Genomic DNA, 6848 nt, shown 5'->3' on the forward strand with positions numbered 1-6848 from the left:
CAGCCAGTAACGATAGTCATAGTGGGAGTTATGATGGCGATACGATGGCTGGAAGCTCATGTAAAAGAGAACAATAGACAAGAAACGCCTACGAAAGAGCAATTGCAGGAATTGTAATGTCTAAAAGATATATATCTTTTTGAGACAACGTGCAAAATCCTGAACATTGCGATGGAAGTGAAAAAGATATGGGCCAGAAGACGACTGAAGCCATGATTCAGAGCCAAAATGACTGCATGGTTGTACGAATATGCCAAGAAGCATATGTCGAAATACAGCAGAGTGTAAAGTGCGTATCAGCTGGACATTGTAGAAGCTTTTGTAACACGAGCTTTTGTAACTCATCGGAATGCAATAACCACCGCAGTGAAGAGGACGTCTAGGACAAGTGAATGAGACGGGAGAGAAAGAGAAGAAATGTTGAAGGAAGACTTGGAGAGAAACGTGACGCTCTCTGTTTCATTCGATTCATGATAGAACGAATATCAGTGCCAGCATTGAACACTTGTGTCAAGATGCTAAGAGAAGGCGATAAATGAGCGAAAGCCTTGCTCTTACTAGCACTTTTGGACATCTATCAGAGTAAACCGATGCGAGTGAATATGAAGGAGCCTGTATAGCTGGAACCGAAGAAGAAGTTTGATGAGATAAGGAGATTCTCTAACAAGGATATGAGGCTCACAAAAGAATCTATGGGAGCACCGCCGAAGTGCAGTGAAAAGAGTGGACCGATCAGGAAGAAATCATACAGTTACGTATCCGGATTCGTAGAGATGGCGTACAACCCTTTCATAAATGAAGTCATACGCGATTGCTTCTTTGATGACGAGCAAGCAGTGTTGCTAAGATTCTGGACGTCAAGAATTGCAACGATAAGAAGCGCTGCTAATCAGCAGACTAAGCTGGGACTTGTGCTGGAAGAAAAAGTGACTGCACCTTCAGTGCCGAAATCTGACAACCGAGTGGAATTTGGATTGGGATTTTCGGACAAACTGCTAAGAGCGAGTCTAATGGTGGTGTGGGAACTGATGAAACCATCATGTTGTCCGAGTCCTAACGCCCATTCGATATTGTGTGCAAAACAAGACGTGCATAGGGAACTGAATTCAGACTGTAACTTGCGTGACTTGAACATCATTTACAATTTGATGATGATAGCCTCTAAGAGCAACGGAGAAGACATAGTAGAGTTGACTGGCTGGGAGGAGGACTGGGTTAAACCTGGTAGCTGTCTGACGGAAGTGTTTCGACTAGAGGGTCACATCTGTGAAGGTCTGGATTGCGTAAAGACCCTGTAGAAACAGCACAAGTCATTATTGATATTGTTTGGGAACATTGTGATGAAATCAAAAACGGAAACGGAATTGATTGCAAATTGCTATGGAGGAACCGAGGTGAATCTAGTGACTGCACTAGGTTTCTACAGCATGTTTGGTTCTTTAGAGTCACTATTGAATCTAGAACAAAAGCATGAGATGGTCACGACCATCAGTGTAGAAGTTTTTTCGGGAGTTTTGCAAACCGAGCAAAAGTATCTTGGAAAATGGAGAGAAACGATCGAGGCGGAATTGAATATCCAGCACATTGAAACCTATCGTAGACCGACGGGAGAGCGATATTTAGTGGGATCAACAATAACACCAATGTGCAAAAGCAGATACCCAGTGCATTTCGTAGTGGTGAATGTGAAGAGTACGAGGACGATCGTTGATCAAGCCTTTTCAGTGCCGAAATGCGTAAGACTAGCAAGAATGTCAGAAAAATCTTACAAGTTATTGTGCAAAATGTTCTCAGCAGTTCCAGAGAGAACCAAAGAAGAATTAGAATCGATACTGGGACAGAAATCATGGGATACGCCAGTGGGAATTTCAGTGACTTCGAAAGACAGAAGCAGAAAGGTTCAACAGTCACAGGTTACAATGCAGTAGATGAGAATGATGAGGTCCATCGAGTTATGATGGAAGTGGAACCACTACATGAAACGTCGGTAAAGCGTAATTGGAGAAGCATCAGGTTGACACATGATGAGTTCCCCTGCCATTGCTTGCTACAAACATGGTGATACCCCGGACGTAGTAACCTGGTGTTTATATGGGACTGTGGAGAGCTGCTCTCCATGGGTTTACCAGATTCGATTCATCACAGCCCGTAACGATAGTCATAGTGGGAGTTATGATGGCGATACGATGGCTGGAAGCTCATGTAAAAGAGAACAATAGACAAGAAACGCCTACGAAAGAGCAATTGCAGGAATTGTAATGTCTAAAAGATATATATCTTTTTGAGACAACGTGCAAAATCCTGAACATTGCGATGGAAGTGAAAAAGATATGGACCAGAAGACGACTGAAGCCAAGATTCAGAGCCAAAATGACTGCATGGTTGTACGAATATGCCAAGAAGCATATGTCGAAATACAGCAGAGTGTAAAGTGCGTATCAGCTGGACATTGTAGAAGCTTTTGTAACACGAGCTTTTGTAACTCATCGGAATGCAATAACCACGGCAGTGAAGAGGACGTCTAGGACAAGTGAATGAGACGGGAGAGAAAGAGAAGAAATGTTGAAGGAAGACTTGGAGAGAAACGTGACGCTCTCTGTTTCATTCGATTCATGATAGAACGAATATCAGTGCCAGCATTGAACAATTGTGTCAAGATGCTAAGAGAAGGCGATAAATGAGCGAAAGCCTTGCTCTTACTAGCACTTTTGGACATCTATCAGAGTAAACCGATGCGAGTGAATATGAAGGAGCCTGTATAGCTGGAACCGAAGAAGAAGTTTGATGAGATAAGGAGATTCTCTAACAAGGAGATGAGGCTCACAAAAGAATCTATGGGAGCACCGCCGAAGTGCAGTGAATAGAGTGGACCGATCAGGAAGAAATCAAACAGTTACGTATCCGGATTCGTAGGGATGGCGTACAACCCTTTCATAAATGAAGTCATACGCGATTGCTTCTTTGATGACGAGCAAGCAGTGTTGCTAAGATTCTGTACGTCAAGAATTGCAACGATAAGAAGCGCTGCTAATCAGCAGACTAAGCTGGGACTTGTGCTGGAAGAAAAAGTGACTGCACCTTCAGTGCCGAAATCTGACAACCGAGTGGAATTTGGATTGGGATTTTCGGACAAACTGCTAAGAGCGAGTCTAATCATCATGTTGTCCGAGTCCTAACGCCCATTCGATATTGCGTGCAACACAAGACGTGCATAGGGAACTGAAGTCAGACTGTAACTTGCGTGACTTGAACATCATTTACAATTTGATGATGATAGCCTCTAAGAGCAACGGAGAAGACATAGTAGAGTTGACTGGCTGGGAGGAGGACTGGGTTAAACCTGGTAGCCGTCTGGCGGAAGTCTTTCGACTAGAGGGTCACATCTGTGAAGGTATGGATTGCGTAAAGGCCCTGTAGAAACAGCACAAGTCATTATTGATATTGTTTGGGAACATTGTGATGAAATCAAAAACGGAAACGGAATTGATTGCAAATTGCTATGGAGGAACCGAGGTGAATCTAGTGACTGCACTAGGTTTCTACAGCATGTTTGGTTCTTTAGAGTCACTATTGAATCTAGAACAAAAGCATGAGATGGTCACGACCATCAGTGTAGAAGTTTTTTCGGGAGTTTTGCAAACCGAGCAAAAGTATCTTGGAAAATGGAGAGAAACGATCGAGGCGGAATTGAACATCCGGCACATTGAAACCTATCGTAGACCGACGGGAGAGCGATATTTTGTCGGATTAACAATAACACCAATGTGCAAAAGCAGATACCCAGTGCATTTCGTAGTGGTGAATGTGAAGAGTACGAGGACGATCGTTGATCAAGCCTTTTCAGTGCCGAAATGCGTAAGACTAGCAAGAATGTCAGAAAAATCTTACAAGTTATTGTGCAAAATGTTCTCAGCAGTTCCAGAGAGAACCAAAGAAGAATTAGAATCGATACTGGGACAGAAATCATGGGATACGCCAGTGGGAATTTCAGTGACTTCGAAAGACAGAAGCAGAAAGGGTCAACAGTCACAGGTTACAATGCAGTAGATGAGAATGATGAGGTCCATCGAGTTATGATGGAAGTGGAACCACTACATGAAACGTCGGGAAAGCGTAATTGGAGAAGCATCAGGTTGACACATGATGAGTTCCCCTGCCATTGCTTGCTACAAACATGGTGATACCCCGGACGTAGTAACCTGGTGTTTATATGGGACTGTGGAGAGCTGCTCTCCATGGGTTTACCAGATTCGATTCATCACAGCCCGTAACGATAGTCATAGTGGGAGTTATGATGGCGATACGATGGCTGGAAGCTCATGTAAAAGAGAACAATAGACAAGAAACGCCTACGAAAGAGCAATTGCAGGAATTGTAATGTCTAAAAGATATATATCTTTTTGAGACAACGTGCAAAATCCTGAACATTGCGATGGAAGTGAAAAAGATATGGACCAGAAGACGACTGAAGCCATGATTCAGAGCCAAAATGACTGCATGGTTGTACGAATATGCCAAGAAGCATATGTCGAAATACAGCAGAGTGTAAAGTGCGTATCAGCTGGACATTGTAGAAGCTTTTGTAACACGAGCTTTTGTAACTCATCGGAATGCAATAACCACGGCAGTGAAGAGGACGTCTAGGACAAGTGAATGAGACGGGAGAGAAAGAGAAGAAATGTTGAAGGAAGACTTGGAGAGAAACGTGACGCTCTCTGTTTCATTCGATTCATGATAGAACGAATATCAGTGCCAGCATTGAACACTTGTGTCAAGATGCTAAGAGAAGGCGATAAATGAGCGAAAGCCTTGCTCTTAGTAGCACTTTTGGACATCTATCAGAGTAAACCGATGCGAGTGAATATGAAGGAGCCTGTATAGCTGGAACCGAAGAAGAAGTTTGATGAGATAAGGAGATTCTCTAACAAGGAGATGAGGCTCACAAAAGAATCTATGGGAGCACCGCCGAAGTGCAGTGAATAGAGTGGACCGATCAGGAAGAAATCATACAGTTACGTATCCGGATTCGTAGGGATGGCGTACAACCCTTTCATAAATGAAGTCATACGCGATTGCTTCTTTGATGACGAGCAAGCAGTGTTGCTAAGATTCTGGACGTCAAGAATTGCAACGATAAGAAGCGCTGCTAATCAGCAGACTAAGCTGGGACTTGTGCTGGAAGAAAAAGTGACTGCACCTTCAGTGCCGAAATCTGACAACCGAGTGGAATTTGGATTGGGATTTTCGGACAAACTGCTAAGAGCGAGTCTAATGGTGGTGTGGGAACTGATGAAACCATCATGTTGTCCGAGTCCTAACGCCCATTCGATATTGTGTGCAAAACAAGACGTGCATAGGGAACTGAATTCAGACTGTAACTTGCGTGACTTGAACATCATTTACAATTTGATGATGATAGCCTCTAAGAGCAACGGAAAAGACATAGTAGAGTTGACTGGCTGGGAGGAGGACTGGGTTAAACCTGGTAGCTGTCTGGCGGAAGTCTTTCGACTAGAGGGTCACATCTGTGAAGGTCTGGATTGCGTAAAGACCCTGTAGAAACAGCACAAGTCATTATTGATATTGTTTGGGAACATTGTGATGAAATCAAAAACAGAAACGGAATTGATTGCAAATTGCTATGGAGGAACCGAGGTGAATCTAGTGACTGCACTAGGTTTCTACAGCATGTTTGGTTCTTTAGAGTCACTATTGAATCTAGAACAAAAGCATGAGATGGTCACGACCATTAGTGTAGAAGTTTTTTCGGGAGTTTTGCAAACCGAGCAAAAGTATCTTGGAAAATGGCGAGAAACGATCGAGGCGGAATTGAATATCCGACACATTGAAACCTATCGTAGACCGACGGGAGAGCGATATTTAGTGGGATCAACAATAACACCAATGTGCAAAAGCAGATACCCAGTGCATTTCGTAGTGGTGAATGTGAAGAGTACGAGGACGATCGTTGATCAAGCCTTTTCAGTGCCGAAATACGTAAGACTAGCAAGAATGTCAGAAAAATCTTACAAGATATTGTGCAAAATGATCTCAGCAGTTCCAGAGAGAACCAAAGAAGAATTAGAATCGATACTGGGACAGAAATCATGGGATACGCCAGTGGGAATTTCAGTGACTTCGAAAGACAGAAGCAGAAAGGGTCAACAGTCACAGGTTACAATGCAGTAGATGAGAATGATGAGGTCCATCGAGTTATGATGGAAGTGGAACCACTACATGAAACGTCGGGAAAGCGTAATTGGAGAAGCATCAGGTTGACACATGATGAGTTCCCCTGCCATTGCTTGCTACAAACATGGTGATACCCCGGACGTAGTAACCTGGTGTTTATATGGGACTGTGGAGAGCTGCTCTCCATGGGTTTACCAGATTCGATTCATCACAGCCAGTAACGATAGTCATAGTGGGAGTTATGATGGCGATACGATGGCTGGAAGCTCATGTAAAAGAGAACAATAGACAAGAAACGCCTACGAAAGAGCAATTGCAGGAATTGTAATGTCTAAAAGATTTATATCTTTTTGAGACAACGTGCAAAATCCTGAACATTGCGATGGAAGTGAAAAAGATATGGGCCAAAAGACGACTGAAGCCATGATTCAGAGCCAAAATGACTGCATGGTTGTACGAATATGCCAAGAAGCATATGTCGAAATATAGCAGAGTGTAAAGTGCGTATCAGCTGGACATTGTAGAAGCTTTTGTAACACGAGCTTTTGTAACTCATCGGAATGCAATAACCACCGCAGTGAAGAGGACGTCTAGGACAAGTGAATGAGACGGGAGAGAAAGAGAAGAAATGTTGAAGGAAGACTTGGAGAGAAACG

The sequence above is a fragment of the Symsagittifera roscoffensis genome, chromosome 3 (genome assembly GCF_963678635.1).
Source record: "Symsagittifera roscoffensis chromosome 3, txSymRosc1.1, whole genome shotgun sequence".
NCBI lineage: Eukaryota > Metazoa > Xenacoelomorpha > Acoela > Convolutidae > Symsagittifera > Symsagittifera roscoffensis.